At 45.3% G+C, this 17,228-nt stretch overlaps 1 protein-coding gene across 1 annotated transcript in view; it reads right to left on the minus strand.

Annotated features, from left to right (window-relative positions):
* The window catches only part of LRP8 (LDL receptor related protein 8), a 440,430-nt gene extending 423,938 nt beyond the window's left edge, over positions 1 to 16,492 (minus strand). The window contains exons 1-2 of the mRNA XM_045026527.1: positions 16,434 to 16,492; positions 16,059 to 16,199 (exon numbers count right to left, since the gene is read on the minus strand). The gene's annotated coding sequence lies outside the window, so the exon portion shown is untranslated. The remainder of the gene's footprint in view (positions 1 to 16,058; positions 16,200 to 16,433) is intronic.
* Positions 16,493 to 17,228: the final 736 nt, after the last annotated feature.

The raw sequence follows: 17,228 nt of genomic DNA on the forward strand, positions 1-17,228 counted from the left end.
TTGGAGCAGGGACTTGAGCACACGTCTCTGCCATCCCAAGTGAGTGCTCTAACCACTGACCTGTTGGGTATGGGAAGGATGCAACCTTCTCCTCCTTGCCTGAAATTTGTGTGGGTTAGGGATCTGAGAAACACCTGCCAGATCATCTCCGCTGTGGGGTCCCAACAGGGAAATGCATCATTTGAGAATCCTGATGGGAACTTGGCACTAAGCTGTTCGCCTGTCAAACACAGTCACCCCAGAAATTTAGGCATCTACGGGTTGCGCAGCAGCTGAGTGGGAGTTTTGAGGATCTAAATTTTGGACTTAGGCACCCAGAGTATCTATTAGGCTCCTAGATGCCTTGTGGCTCTAGCCATGGTGCCTAGGGACTGAGATTCCCAAGTCACGTAGCTGCTTTTGAATATTTACCCCCAGAGCCTGTCAATATGAAAAGTGGCAAAAGAAATGCATTTTACACCTGCAGCATTTCCCTCAGCTGTTGTAACCACAAACAGCAGCAGACTATTTAAATGCCCTTTCCGATTTAAGGCTTATTTGTCCTCTCCTATGGAAAGGGCCACAGAAGGGGGTTCTGGAGTAGGATACAACTGGCTGAGTTTTCCCTAAATTGTGTGTGGTGAGCAGGATGTGCCATCCGGCAGACCAGGCCGCGGGTCTGCCCTCCAACCCAGTTACAAACAAATAGGTAACAGTATTAAAATGGTACCTACAGTTCTCAGCCAACACCAGGACACCATTATGGTAGGCATTGTACGCATACACAATGAAAACAATCCCCACCTCAAAGAGCTGAGACAGTCTAAATAGACTAGACAGACAAAGGGTGGGAGGGGAAATCCAGTCACAGAGACTTGAGTAAGGTCACACAGCATGTCAGAGGGAGCCAGCAAGAGTTCAAGTGACTCCTAGATAGGGCGGTCTAATGGATAGGTCGCTATGTCTGACTAGTACTAGCAATTCAGTGGCCCTACTTACATGACTAAAGCTTACTTGGCAAGAGTAAGTGCAAGATTAGGCTCCAGCTCTTTTCACAATTCCCCCTCTCTCTGACACACACGTTTGGTCTCTTAATTCCCTGCTACAACACAATGGCATGCAGAACAGAGCCTATTCTGCCATGTTAAATTTAGTGTCACTGGATGGCTTTTTTTGCCTTAGGAAGATGAAGTTGGTAGGGCCGCAGTAAAATATATTTAAAAAATGCTTTGCACTGGGGAGGAGAAATATATGACATACAATCTCTTCTTAATGCATTGTGCTTACACAACTCATTAGGAGAGCTAAGAGCCCATTTGTGTCTGTAGGCTAGGTAGACTGTAAAGTTATCTTGTGTAATATTCTAGAAACTCCTATAAACACTAACCTGAACTAATGCCTTTGTCATAAACAGTTAGTTAAGGTTTAAGGTTTTTGTCTACCTGTAAAGGGTTAACAAGCAGTACCTGTGGACACCTGACCAGAGGACCAATGAGGGACAAGATTATTTTCAAATCTCTGTGGAGGGAAGCCTTTGTCTGTGTTCTTTGTCTGAGCTCTCTTTGGATCTAAGAGAGGTCAGTCATGTCTCCAAGTTCTCCTGGAGTAGTTTCTACTATTTAATAGTGAGTATTAATTAGAAAGGCGAATTAGTCTTTTGAGTTGCTTTCTATATTTGCAATTGTGTGTTTGCTAAAGGAAATTCTTTATTCCTGTTTGCTGTTACTTTGCTTTCACTGAGAAAGAAAGGGGGAGGGGGGATTCTCTCCAGAGATTGATAAGTTTAGATCCTGTGTATTGTTCCAGCTTGGTATCACAGAGACAGTGACTTTTTTATTCTTTAATAAATTCTTTTCTATTAAGGACTTGGTTGGTCTTTCCTTGGGTGGATTCTCAGGGAAAGGGGAGGGGGAGGCATCCCTCTGTAGTTAAATCCCGGTATCTCTCCAAGGAAAAGGGAGGGGGGAGGAAGCAGGGGGAATGGTTTATTTCTCCTGGGTGTAAGAACTCCATGGATTTGGGGCTCTTGGGATCCCCTAGGATTTTGGGGGAAGGACTGTGTCTCAATCCACATACCTGATTGAGTGGTGGAAGCTTTTACTAGATCTAAACTAGGATTTTAGTTTAGAGGGAAACCAAGGCAGGTCCCCACATTGGAACCCAACAGCTCCAAGTGGGGGTGAGACCTATGACAGCCTTAAAAACGCTTTGATTGCAAAGAAAAAATGAATACGACTTCAATTCTGCATATTGAATTTTTTTTTAAATGCTGTCATAACTCCAGCTTCCTTTCAGAAAGAGGCTTCTGATAACTAAAACTAAATCTGTAGGATTATGGATAAATTTTGGAATAAAAGATTAAAATTTTCAACTTCTATTCAGTCCCTTTCATGATCTTGTTAAAGAAATACAGCTTTCTTCATTGCTGCATAATTCAACAAATCTTTGTACTAAAACACCCAGCTATACTTCCTATGAAGTTTGAGCTGCAAAAATGTGCCTATAAATATATAAATACAATTATAAAGATAGGGGGCTTGATTCTGCCATCTTTACTCAGTTAATTCACAAGTATTTCCATTGAAGCCAGTAGGACTATTTGCATAAAAACAAATTTTAGTAAGACACAGAACAAGAGTCCTATCAGCTATTAAGAATCTGTTGAGATTTCATATATGCTTCAAATCTAAACAATAAGTGGAGACTATCAAAACATTCTTATTCCATTTTGTTATATTTTTAACAAAATAATCTGCTCTTATTACAAGGGGCCAAATTCATCCCTTGTATAACCTCACAGAAGTCATTTACACTAAGGATGAGTTTGGCCAATTGCTTTATGGAATTTTTACTGAGTTTTTCATTTAAAAAGAGAGATTACTTTTTCGGGGGGAGGGAGAGGGGGGTGACTGAGAGGTAACGTATCCCAATAAAAACACTGTAATTAAATATTCCCTAATGCAAACTGCCCTTCTTACATATTGAAAAGGCCATACAAGTAGGGAGACATTTAATACTAAAGTTCTAATGTTTGCTTGTTGAAAGTCAGCCTGTCTAGCTAATATGACTAGATATTTATATTGTGTACCTCACCATCATAGCTGAGTGCCTTTCAGAACTACAGAAATCCTCATGTGTGGTCTACACACATCTGAGTTCTATCTTTCCCAGAAACTAGCAGAAAAGAGAACATCCTAGAAATTCTCTTACCACTTCTCCCCCCATTCCAAGAACATGCAGAGCTGTGTAGTGGTGTTTTATAAGAATGCTATAGAAAAGAGGTAGGTCTTACATTTTGTCCTGAAGGTGGTCAATTTTGTGGTCATCTTCAGTTCTGATTGTGGAACTCCTTTGCACAATCATAGCCAGTAGCCAACAAAAACAAACAAACAAACTCCTGTTCTCAATAGTCACCCTTGTCTTTGGCTGCTATGATCCTCAGAGACAAAGGAACCCTCATAGACATGGAGGTGAAGGAGGAGGTAGTCTTTAAGATAGATAGCGAAGGCTCAGCCCAACAAAGCTCTGAATATCAAGACAAAGACATTAAACTTGATTCAATATTTGACTGGTAACCAGTGTAGTGACTGGAACAATGGACTGATGAGGTGTTCATGAACATTCTCTACTTGTTGGAGTTTTGTTAGTGTCTCTGGCTTCATTCCCATGTGCAGTGTACTGCAGACGTCAAACCTGGAAATCACAGATGCAATGATCAGGTCTGCAGCTGATAGAACAGGGAATGATCTCTTGGCCAGACAAAGGTAAATGGAATAAGTTGTTTTCTTACTGCTATTCCTAAAGGTGGTAATTGGAGATATTCCAATCTCCTAAAACTGGAAGGGACCTTGAAAGGTCATCAAGTCCAGCCCCCTGCCTTCACTAGCAGGACCATTTTTTTTTTGCCCCAGATCCCTAAATGGCCTCCTCAAGGATTGAACTCACAACTATGGGTTTAACGGGCCAATGCTCAAACCGCTGAGCGATCATAGATCAGAGGCAAGCCTGTAAAACTCCTGGTCAGTAGTCAGAAATGCTGCAGAGAGATCCAGAAGGATGAAGATGGATGTTAGGTAGACCGACAGAAGGACAAAGAAGCAGTGCTCTTATTTGGATATTATATAGCCCCAATCGGGAATGCTAGGAAAGCATGACCCAACTAGGGCATCAACAGCCGCAACTCACCTTCCCATCTTCTGACTGTTGATGAAGGACTGTGTTTTCAGCCTTGGACAATCAGTCTCAAGGAGCCATAACCACTCATGTCAAAGGTTGAGGCATGCCAGAGCAGGACACCTTTTGGAACCAATCACAGCTCCATGATTTATTGAGGTAACCCTACTAGGTGGCTTGCATAAACCACTGAACTTCAATGAGACTAGTCAAATTCTTAAAATTAAGTGTATGCTTCAGTGGTTTGCTGAATCAGGGCTTTAATCCTCTAGTATCTTAGAACATACAGCATATCATGTAAAGGGCTACATTCATTACACCATATTCACTAGCCCTACTCACAATTGTAATAAAAGAGATCTATCTTTAGGAGATCATATGTATATCACTGTGCTTTTTTCAAGTATTATTAAAGCTTGATCTGGAAGAGTGAATTATAGTGAATGAGGCATTAAGACAATATGGAACTGTGTTTATACCCATATCATACAGACAATTTCACTTCCCATAGAAGAAACAATTGTTTGTGACAGACCAGGTGCATTTATTTACATTTCTTAATAAGATATTCATGTCACCACAAACACCTCAGATTCAGACACTTTAGAGTGCATTAGTGAAACCTTTGGAAATTTTCCATCCTTTCCCTCCCTCATCCTCTAGTTCTAGTGCAACAAGTAGTAAAGTTTGACCCCCTTGTATATATTATGGGGGGTGGGGGGAAAGGCAGCAACAGGTTGAATAACCTGTACAAGTAAACAGCAGGCAAAGTATTTTCCATCAATTGCGTTGTGCAGGCAGACTGGAAAACAAGAAGCTAGTGAGCCTTCACAAAAGGGCTTTATTTCACCACCTTCCTCAATTGTGTCAGTACCATAGATCCAAAAAGAGTAGGCCTTCAGTGGTAGAGAAGAGTGGCAATTAAAATGAAACAAATTACCTCCAGTTTGTCTACTGAGCGGGGACCTACAGCTGAGAAGAAAGCTGAGGAGATATGAGAGATTGACAGGATTGCTCCGTCCTGCCAGTGGTTTGCTGCCAACTGAACCAGATCCTTGACAGAAAATAACACATCAAACTTAATTCTGCATGCTGATCCTGAAGTCAGATGTATAGAGGATACTCTACAGAACTGAAGCTTTTACTCAGGGTGTTGACTATAGTGTCAGATAGGAATTTTTCCACCCATTTACATTTTGCAAAGATCGCTGGTTTGCATACCCCTAAATCCCTAAACACGGATCTTTGTGTTTATTCACTTTTCTTTAGATTTATAGTTACTGCACTGAAATGTAGCTGTTTTTTAAACCGTAAAAGAAAGGAAATAAGGAAGGGAATAGGGTCCTGGCTGAGATCATGGCCAGGAATCATGTAAGGCAGCCTGTACTTGAAGGCTCCTTAACTTTTCAAATGTGTTTTCACCTTAATTTCTTAAAGGGGCTTAAGAGTGGTAGATCGTTCATAAAAATGTAATACTTGAGCTTATTTTGTTCCACTAACACAATCTGGCCCTAAAGCCAGTTTAATTGGTCCAGTGAGGATCATCGCGAAGTATAGGCAATCCTATGGTGGCTGAGACAAAAGGAGTCATGCCCAGAGGAAAGAGAGTTGCTGGGACTCCTTTGTGTTGTGCTGATACTTGACTGCATTTTCAGTGACTGCTGCAGAGCTTGGGTCATCACACACGTCTCAGCACTTGAGCTGGGTAGTTATAGCACCGAGAGATTGATTGCTCTAAACCCTGTGTGCCTATTGCCAAAATCCCTTGGTAACATTGCCACTGCAGCCAGCATCCACATCATAGTTTGTTAGCTGCTTCAAGGATGGAGTTCGTTCTGACACTTCTTCCCATTATATGTAGGGTGACCATATTTCCCTATGCTGAATACAGGACACCTGATAAAATTACTTATCTTCAAGCGAGTTCAATGGCAACCGATCAGAACTCTGCAGTACAAACGTTCAAATTAACATCAACTTGCCTGAGCCCCCCTTATAAAGAATACAACTACTCAGTATTTTGTTTTATGTACCTTCTTATTTTTAAGGTTCACACATGGTGGGGTAACATCTCCCTGTGTGCGTGGGTGTAGGTGACACACACACTCACGTACACCTCTCGCTCAGAGGTGCGTGTGTGTGACCGACTGACCTGGCCCTCCCTGCCTGGCGCTCTCCATCCTCCATGCCTGGCTGGGTCCCTAGGACCGACCCTCCTGTCCTGGTACCTGGTGCCACGTCTTCCCAAGGCAACACATGGGGGAAGGCATGCAGGGAAACATGTGCCCCTCCCCCCCGATTTCTGCCAGGGTTCACCTCAGAATGCGGTCAGCAGCAGCTTTTCAGCACTGTGTGGGAGGGAAGGAACGGGAGCTGCTTCCAGCCACAGGGGAGGGGGAGGGGGAGGAGGAAGGGATGACCTGGCCCGTGTCTTTGAAGAGCTCATCTCTCCTTCCCCCTCCCCACATATGGCTGGAAGCAGCTTGTCCCTTCCTGCCCACACAGCATCGAAAGGCAGCTAACACCTCCAGGCTGCTGCTGGCCACTGACATGACTCAGCTGCCTCTTGTCCCCTGGCTACAGCATGGGCAGGGAGGGGCTAATCCCTTTGAATACCGGCCACGGCTCCTGCGGCCAGGCTGGGGCTGGGATTTAAAGGGCTCAGAGCTCCCCGCGGCTGTGGGCAGCCCAGAGCCCTTTGAATCCCGGCCGTGGCTCCGACGGCCGGGCTGGGGCCAGGATTTAAAGGGCTCGGGGCTCCCCTCAGTGGCAGGAGCTCTGGGCCCTTTAAATCCCAGCCCCAGCGCAGCAAAACTCTGGGTTGCCCCCCTGGGGGGCTCCCAGCCCCCTCTTCAGCTGGGAGTCCCTGGTTGATTTAAAGGCCCTGGGTCTCCCAGCCACAGCTGGTGCCCCAGGGCCTTTAAATCTTAAGAGGCCACGCCCCTTCTGGATGAGGCCACGCCCCCCCAGGACTCCAGCAGTACCGGTAAGTCCTGTAAGGCCTGGTCTACACTATGGGGGGGGGGGGGGGGTCGAACTAAGGTACGCAAGTTCAGCTATGCGAATAGCGTAGCTGAACTCGAAGTACCTTAGTTTGAAGTACTTACCCATCCTCATGGCGCAGGATCGAAGTCCGCGGCTCCCCCGTCGACTCCGCCACCGCCGTTCGCGGTGGTGGAGTTCCGGAGTCGACGGGAGCGCATTCGGAGTTCGATATATCGCGTCTAGATGAGACGCGATATATCGAACTCCGAGAAGTCGATCGCTACCCGCCGACCCGGGCGGGTAGTATGGACGTATCCTAAGTTACTTTCACCCCTGCTGCAGGGGTTTAAGCAAACCCAGCCAGAGAAGTGGCTCAGCAGGGGGGAGTGCCTAGGGGATGGGGCAGCCCCATGCTCCCAGGGGCAGGACTCAGGGTGGGTGGGGAGTGGGTGAAGAGGGTGCTAAGACCCTGCCTGGGGGCTGCTGTGGAGCCTGCAGGGTCGGGGAGCGAACAGGCTGGAAATCGCTCCCCCCCACACTCCAGAGCTTAGCTGAGGGGTGGAGAGGCTTCCCTGTGCCAGAGCTGTGCAGGGCTTTGGCACAGGCAGGGCTTGGCTCCTCCTGGCCAGCGCCCCAGGCCGGAGGGTCTTGGGCTTTCCCGGGGCGCTGGCCCGGCCAGAGGCAGTGGGGCAAGGAAGAAGCCTGCTGGCCAGGCTGTTGGTGAGTTGAGAACTCCAACCACGGGCTGATTCTCCACACAGTGCTGGGAACGGGGCGCGCCCTGACCGGGGGGGGGGATATGGAGGAGCAGTGGGGCTGGGGGTGGTGAAGGGGCAAAGCAGGAAGAGGACAGCGAGGGGGGAGCAGGCAAAGAGCTAATGGGGGGGGCAGCAGAGGCGACATGTAACCAGCCACCACCTGGCTCTGAACGCACTCACCAGCCACCGCAGCTGTATCGGGGGACAGGCCTCTGCTGGCTGCGCTGATGGACCAGCAGGGGAGCACCCCACCTCCATCGTTGGCCACTGGACCATCCCACTCACTGCTGGTGGGCGGGCAGCTGGCGAGCAGGGATCCTGCCAGCCGCAGGAGTGGACCTGCCTGTACTGATGATGGGGGAGGGGAGAGGAGACAGAAAATACAGGACAATTTGTCTATTTTTACAGGGATTTGGAGCAATCAAATTTTTGAATTGCTCCGCTCCGGCTCCGCTCCAGCTCCAGACAAAAACCTACTAGTCCGCGCTCCAGCTCTGGGCTCCGCTCCAAAGCCCTGCATTGTTAACAAAAAGTTGGGACACTTGCAGGAGGGCTTAAATGTGGGACTGTCCCTTTAAAAAAGTGGACATCTGGTCACCCTAATTATAGGTGTATTCCTAAGTCTGCCATCTGTTCCCTGAACATTCTGATAATTCATTCTTGTTCCTTTTTTGTTTTTATAAAGATACCTTCAGAATACCTCCCATTCAATGTGTTTGCTCTTTTCATCCATTTCCCTATCTTGCTAGCCCTGCGCTGTAAGGCCTAATCTAGATCAGTCATCCCAAACCTACACTGATCTAGTGAGGACTGACATTTTAAGGAAGAGCAGTCTTTTCCCCAGAACCCGCCTCTGGTTAAGGAGAAATCTTACATTATAAAATGTCTTATCTAGAAAGCACCTGACACAGGGTCACTACTCCCTGCTGTGGCGCCTCCTTGTGGCCTATCTGGGGATTAGCTTACAACCAGTCTGATGCCCTTCCTTCAGTTTCTGGTCTCATGTCCTTTTTGGAGACAGGTTGCTCCCTCTCATCACTCTGGGTGCTCCCTCTTTGTGGCATGGCCACCTGGCCAAGTCACTATAGTTTTCCTCTTCTAGGATAGTATAAAAGTCTTACAGGACTGACTGTCTCAGGCAGGCTTCTGCTCCACTGCCTAGTCTGTGTCACTCTTCCAGTAGGTGGTAGGGAAACAGACTTGCCAAATACTCTGGGTTTGAGCCCAGGGACCCCATGCCCAGCAGAGCCGGTGCTAGCCCATTGGGGGCCCTAAGCAGGAATAGTTTGGGGCACCTCCCCCATACTAAAAACAGGCAAGTTCTTATAAAAAGTGAATGGAGCCTCCCCCCCACCCTTGAGCTGCTCAGGACCCTAAGCAATTACTTCATCTGCTTATGCCCAGTGCTCGCTCTGAGGCCCAGCAACCATGGGCTGCTCAAGCTCTGACCTTGCTGCCGTTTCCCTGGGCTCCTTCCTATCTTCTGGCCCCTCTCTGGGTTATCATGACCTTCCTCGGCTCCTTGCAGCTATTTCACCCCCTCTCAGGTTCTTGCCAGACTCTTGGCAGAATCTCCGGGTTTATTCCTGCTAGAACTCCCTCCCTTCTCTTGCAAACTCTCCTCCTCTCTAAGGAGAGACTACGGAGATTCTCCCTACGTCCCTCTTACTCCCAACTTCTTCTCTTTATGCCTATTCTGGCTCCTTCCCCAGCCAGGCTTCATGAACCATTAGATTTTATCAGCCCTGTCAGCTTGCTCTTTCCCACCCTCACTCACTTTCCCTGGGCTGGAGCAAGGGGTTGAAGTGTGGGAGGGGGTGAGGGCTCCAGCTGGTGGTGCAGACTCTAGGGTGGGGCCATAATGAGGGGTTCAGGGTGTGGGAGAGGGCTCCAGGCTGGGGTAGGGGTTTGGGGTGCAGGAGGGGATTCTGACCTGGGGCAGGAGGTGGTTTGGCTGTAGGCTCTGGGTGGGAGTTTAGGTGTGGGAGAGGGTTCCAACCTGGGGCAGAGGTGCAGATAAGGGTATGGGCTCTGGGAGGGAGTTAGGGTGCAGGAGGGGGTTCTGACCTGGGGCAGGGGATTGGGGTGCAGGCTCTGGAGGGGCAGTGCTTACCTCAGGCAGCTCCCGGTTGGCTGTGCAGAGGGGCTAAGTCAGGCTCCCTGCCTGCCCTGGCTCAGCAATCCTCCCGGAAGTGGCTGGTATGTCCGGCCACACATCTCTGCACTGTGCCTGCAGGTGCCACCCCCACAGCTCCAATTGGCCACAGTTCCTGACCAATGGGAGCTGAGGAGCTGGCACTGAGGGCAGGGGCAGCGCATGGAGCTTCCCTGATCACCCCTGCATCTAGGGGCTGCAGGGACATGCTGGGCTGCCAAACACACTTTTAATAGCCCCATCAGCAGTGCTGACCGGAGCTGCCAGGGTCCCTTTTTGACAGGGGCATTGCCAGATGCCTGGCAACCCTAGCCATTAATAGGCTTTTATACACCCATGTTTGCCAAATCCTGTGCCTTAGGAGATATAAATTGATCAATCATCAATGCCTCAGGTACTTGAGTGACTGTTGGTCTGTCCAGTATGAGCACTGAGGTTCCATATGGACCAGATCACAGTTAGCTCCAGAACTGAGAAGGCTCTCACTTGTGGAACTCACTCCCTGAACTTCCACCTGAATCCCTCAGTGGCTGTCTCCAGCAATTAGTGCAACACCTGTCTATTTGGGTCAGCTCATCACTGACTCTTTGTCAATAACTCTTTATTTGGTTTATTTTTACTTTTTTTTTTAAGCCGGAATAGCTAGTAGCTGGCTCAGTTTGTGCCATTTTTATTAGTTCATAGTTTAATGACATGTGATAGGACTCAAGCCTGAAAGATGCTGAGCACTCTCACCCTGATTGATTAAAGCACTTAAGCATATGCTTATCTTTAAGAATATGCTAGGGGAAAAAAATACACTAGTTTTGGTCGCTTGTTTATGTTGCTTTAAATAGTGTGAGTGTTGATTCATTTTTGTGTGTGAAAAATGGCTAATTCTCTGATTAAAGTAATCAGTATTTAACACACATTTTCCCCCACAAGTTTGCATTTGTTTATTATAATTAGTTTATTGCTTAGTTTTTTTCCATATTGATTTTCTGTGAATAAATGTTGCAGCAGTGAGCTGCCATAGATGACATTTAAAACTGGTCTGATTATTTTTATTCTTCTTTTGAAGACAAGACACATTTAAGTGTGTGTACTGTTAATAAAATAAGTATGTGTGCCCACAAGATGAATAGTGCAGCCTCCCCACTTTTCTCTCTAGCCCACCTCAGCTGCCCTGACCGGCCAGAGACTGGCACTGGCGCTGCCCCTGGGTGTTCTGTTAGAGCTTGTATACAGCTAAAGTAGTAAAATAAATGTAAAACAAAATCTCATATTTTTTTTAGCTTCCTATTATGTATGTAGTTACCCCTCAGCATTCTAAATCATTATCAAGTTTTTCCCTTATCCATCTTTTCATGAGTGAGAAATATGGGGTTTTAAAAACAATCACAGGATGATCAATTCTTCATTTTGGACGCATGTTTTCACCCAAACAACCTGAAACTAACAAAACTGTTCAATTGCTCAAACAAACTGATTAGTAAGAATTTTGCTTTAGATTCCAAAATTGGAGCTCCCTCTTGTGGGAATAGTAAAACTTTAACACATTTTCACATCAATGTGAAATTATGTTGTTAGAGTTAGTGCTTTATTACTGGGACAGGTAATCTAAATAGACTTTCCAGAGGTTTCACTCATTCACACTAAAACAATTTGAAAATACCATGCAAAATAGATGGAAAATACCTGTTGCTTTTGGATATCAGAGCCATAGAAGTTGCATTTTTAAGCGTTTTGTTCAGTCTAGTTTTAAATGTCCAAAGTAAAGGGCCCTCCATGATTTCCTCAGGAGACTAGTTCATATCCTAATGCTACCATATGTCTTGTAATGAATTTTTTCCCCCCTCAACATTCATCCTAATTTTTCCCTTTAATAATTTCATCCTATTAATTTTTAGTCATAGCCTCTTGTATCACTTTAAAAAACAGTGACACTTCTGGGTATTTATAATTCCACACAGGGGCCAGATGATGATACCCTTACTCATACTGAGAGCAGAGCATTCCAAGTGCAGTCTCACTAGAACTGTATAGAGTGGGACTCAGCTGATGGAAATTGGGATAATTCTTTCAAAATGATCTAAAATTGGTGGCAGTCTGAAAATGGAAGCTGAATAGACTCCCCTCCCATCAAATGGCATTTAGTGGGCTGGGCTCATGCCTTCCCTCTCCCACTGAGCAGCCCATTGGTGGCCAGGGCTCTGTTTCACACACTCTGCCTCACTCCTTCTAATTGTGGTTGTCAGTGACAGTTGGTGCCAGTTTCCTGCCTCCAGGGAGCCTCTGCATGACAGGCGGTGAGAGATTCTAGCCCCCGGCCTAGGGCAGCCTATGGTGCTGCTGGCACCTCCATACAGATACATAAGAATGGCCATTCTGGGTCAGGCCAAAGGTCCATCTAGCCCAGTATCCTGTCTTCCAACAGTGGCCAGTGCCAGGTGCCCCAGAGGGAATGAACAGAACAGATAATCCTCAAATGATCCATCCCCTATTGCCCATTCCCAGCTTCTGGCAAACAGAGGCTAGGGATACCATTCCTGTCCATTCTGACTAATAGCCATTGATGGACCTATCCTCCATGATATTATTGAGTTTTTTGGAATCCTGTTATAGTCTTGATCTTCACAACATCCCCTGGCAAGGAGTTGCACAGGTTGACTGTGTGGGGTCAGTCACACAGGCCTCCGCTTCCTAGAGAGGTGCTTCTGCCTCAAATGCTCAGCTCTGCCCAAACAACAATAGTTACCTGTCTGCAGTGCACATACTTCATAACCTTTACCTCACCTCCCTGTCCCTGGGATTGACTTTTACCGCAGATACCCTTCTCCTTCACATTGGGCTTCATTTAATTGTACCTGTCCCATGGCTATCATTGTATTCCTGAGTACTTATTTTGCTTTGGAATGCACAAATTATTCCAAAATAAGAGTTTATTCTAGAATAGTGTTCCCATGGGGAGCTACTGTGGCATTCCAGTCGATTTCCCCCGCATAGACAAATCCTTAGCTATTTCAAAACACAGAATTTCAAAAGCTGAAATTCACATTCCATTTTAATTGCCTGCAAAATTTGCACTAAAGTGTTTTCATTATTATTTCCAATGAGAACCAAAAAGCTGTTAAACATTCTGATTTATATGAATATTCTTCTGAAAGTAAAAATAAAAAGCTGGTAACATTGAAAAAGTGAGGGTGAGGAACGTTACTTTGAGGATGAGACTTATGATAGCGCAGAAAAAAAATCTTAAATTTTTAAACTAGAAATTGAAAAAAGCTTTATATTGGTCAGAGATGTTCACTATAAATTCAGATGAAAACTGATTTCAGTATTTGTGTTTTTACTGTATTTTCCACCACAATAGTAACACTTGTAAAACAATAAATGCTACATTATAGCATAGCAAGACTAGTAAATATTCAGTGGATAAAAGTTATTTACAAAATGCCATTATGGTTTCTTTTGGAGAAGTAATGCAACATTTTTAAAATATGCCTCATGGATTACCTATAGAATATTGTGATGGTGAACAAATCTAGGAGCACTAAAGATGGAATATGTACATTGAATTACCTACCTTCACAAGAAACATTTAATAAGGCACTACCTTCACAAAACCATTCTGGGCCAAAGTCTGCTTTCATACCCATCTGTAATGGTGTATACAAACCCCATACTGCGCAACACAGGTTAGTGAGTTAATGTGGGCTCAGGTGACTCTGCCCCCCTGTGAAAGATGTCAGGCTTTGAGGGAGGAGCTTAAGAACACAGCTCAGTGGGTGACAGACTAGGGAGGAGAACAGGTTTTCACTCCTCAGCTTTTGGAGGGAGGGCTGACTGAAAGCAGGAGCACCCCAGGTGCCTGCTGCCCAATGGCCACTTCCCTGAAGGAAGTGAGGGGAAAATGCCGACTCATTTGAGAGGGGACCATTCCCCTGTATTACCTGGGAATGCAGCTTAGTGCTATAGCATGACGACTGCCCTCTGAAGAAAGAGAGCTTTAGTACAACTTTGGGGTCATTCACTTGTGTTAATTCCCCTTGTTTCCTGTTTGCTGACTATCCTGGAAGTGGAGAGTCTTTAAAATGACCCAGCCAGAGGACCAAGAAGAGGCAGACTGCCATAGTGACTGTTGGCCGGAGGTACCTGAAGGGGGAGAGCTGCTATGCTATGCCTGGCCACCGGGAGGTGCTATTAGTGAGTCAGCCTCTTTACACCACTTCAGAGCTCTCTGAAATATAAACTAACTTATCAAACATTTAAGATGGTGACAGCAGCCTAGAAACTCTACCCTACATTACAAATGTGCGGTGATATTCAAAAGGAAGGGCACAATGTTTGACTACATCATGTCATCTCCATTCTGAAAAAACACTGAATGGACCAGAGAGGTTTCTGCTGTTTAGTGAGTTTGTCTATAGGCTGGAAAAATACTGGTAGAGAACAGTGCTGAGCTTCAGTTCCATATATTTATTACAGTTTTAGTGGGGTAGGTATTGTACAAAAATGGCCATTTTAGCAAAAAGCATTATTTAGATATGCTATTATCTGAACTAGGTCATAGATCTTGGGCCAGTATGGTGAATGTAAGTTACAGTTGACAATGGAAATATTAATTTATGTTCAACCCTCAGATATGTTGCTAGTAGGGAACTGTCTAGTTCTGCCTTTTTTTTTTAACTCCATCTTTGAGTGATCTCAGATTAAAAACAACAAAAACACACCTTAAAACTCAAGTATCAAGATTTGAGACATTTCCTAGAGGACAGTTCTAGAAAAAAGTTCTATAAACAACTGAATACCTGAAATCATTACTGTGGATGTGTTTCAGAGCTCACATAGGAAGCATATTTTGACCCTCTTAATATTGGAATCAGAAGGTTTCATGTCAGACAACAAGAACTGTACCAGTAATTTGCAGGTGATCGTACCCCCGCTGTGCCAATAAATGTGTCCTGTTTCTATTATTCTCCTCTGAGTGTTCTGATACCTTAACCTGTCTCTGGAAAAATCAGGTAGCAGAGATACGAAATGAGCCACAACTTAAGAAGTTACGTCTGTCAGGCTGTTATCAAAGCAGCACCTATAGGCCCTAATTACGGATCAGGCCCTCATTGTGCTAGGTGCTGTATGAAAATATTACAAAAAAAGATGCCCGCTCTCCCTCCCCCCAAAGAGATTTTTCGGAGGTACACTTCACTTTGCTGTAGCACGATGAACTTGTTGAAATTTGCATCAGCTCACATACTTGTTTACAAACAGATGGTTGCCTTTTTTGCTTAAATTGTTTGCAATTGTTGTAGCAGTGTTGGTTGGTTCCAAGATATCAGAGACAAGACTCGAAAGCTTGTCTCTCTTCCCAACAGAAGGTGGCCCAATAAAAGATGTTTCCTCAACCACATTGTTCCATTTTTTTTAACTTAAGAGTCAAATGAGTTCTGTCATTAACAGCAAATCTAGGGGGGGGAACCCCACAACGGTTACAGTAGCCCAGTTTGTGAAATTTAAGCACATTGGAGAACCTTCACAAAACCCTCTGTGCCACACATCCCCTACAGAGGTCCCTAACCTCCATATAGACTATTTGTATACCAGAGATGGAATTTATTTGCTTCCAAATAAGCTAACAAAAGGATAGTATGCAGATGAAGAAAGGAGAAGTCTGAATTTTCTTTGGTACATAGAAATACACTTTACAGTTTAAATACATTTTACTAATGCAGATTTCACAAGAAGTCAATGATAGTAATGTGTCTTTATACAGTTTTTGTTATGTGTTTGTTCCACACCTGACACAATGGGGCTGGGTTTTCTAGATGCCATGGCAATGCCAGCAGTAATAAAATACAAACTGTTCCACCCTGGCATAATGCTAGCTGAGAATGTGATGATTAAGATTATTGAATGACAAAATGTTTCACGTCTATGGTTAGTGTTCTACAACTGCTATTTTCTTTGAATTAAAATATAAGGCCTACAATACAGGAGTGTGGTTTACTGTGACAGGGTGCTGTACTCACCATAGGATGGCACGACCTCCTGGTCATTCTAGGGATTAGCTCTGCCAGGCCAACTATCTGTTTCTCACTGTGCTGCCCCTCTGTCGCTCCAGATTCCTCTTTGTGACTCAGCCCACCAGCCAGGTCACTGAGCAGGTTCCCCTTCCGGGGGAGGGGAGGAGAGGAGAAGAGGGACTTTCAAAGTCTCTTTTCACAAGCAGCATCAGGCAGTCCTCACACCCGCTGCCCTTGTTATGTCACTCCGACAGTCTTTGTATCCACTGCCCTAAGCAGTGCCCCTTTTCAGTGGTTGCTAGGGTAACCTAGGTCTACCCACTATGCTGGGTTCCAGTCCATAGCCCTGTAGTGAACACTCAAGGTCTGCATCTACACTACCTTACTGCTCTCACCCCAGACTCCTTCCTTCCATGCTCCTCCTCCCTTACCTCAGAGAGGAGAACTACTGGCTTCTCTTTGTTGCCAGCCTCCTGGCTTTATAGAAACCACACCAGTTCCCTCACAGGTGAGCTTCCCTCTAATTAGGTCCTGCCACACAACCTAAATCTCCCCCATGTGCAGCCTAATTGGCTGATTGGGCCCATTTGGCCTAATTCAGCGCTTGCAGGGCCAGAGTGGGGAGTCCACCCCATCACATTTACACCATGCGTATGTAAGCCACACTGACAGATTTATTATAGGTTTATATTTTAAATATAAAAATTAGTGGCAATTATTGTCGTGTTCCAGCAAACCAATAACTGTGTAGAGCTTGCTGGTTGTCATGGTAGAGATTTCATGGAAACTGAAACTCTTGTGTACATAGCCTTAGAATGGGACAGTAATAACTGCAGAAACTTTCTCTAGGAGGTTATGTTGAAAGTTTAGTGATATGAACAGAAATGACTGGTTTTGGGTCTTGGTGGCTAAAAAGTATTGGAAACTAACTAGATACAGCTGAATTTAATTCAGGTAGCTGATTCATCACATGTGATCAGCGAGCTCAGCTTTTCCCCAAACTTTTTAATGCAGGGGGTGGAGGGATGACTCATTAGAGTGCTGAGGTTCTCATTTTTATTTTTTTGCCAAGTGAACATTGCCCATTGTTTTTACGTACTCTGATTTTTCTCTAATCAAAAGAACCACTTTGGCAAAAAATTCCCCATTTTACAGTTGTTATTTAGATTGTGATAT

Source organism: Mauremys mutica, chromosome 8, assembly GCF_020497125.1.
Source record: "Mauremys mutica isolate MM-2020 ecotype Southern chromosome 8, ASM2049712v1, whole genome shotgun sequence".
Classification (NCBI taxonomy): domain Eukaryota; kingdom Metazoa; phylum Chordata; order Testudines; family Geoemydidae; genus Mauremys; species Mauremys mutica.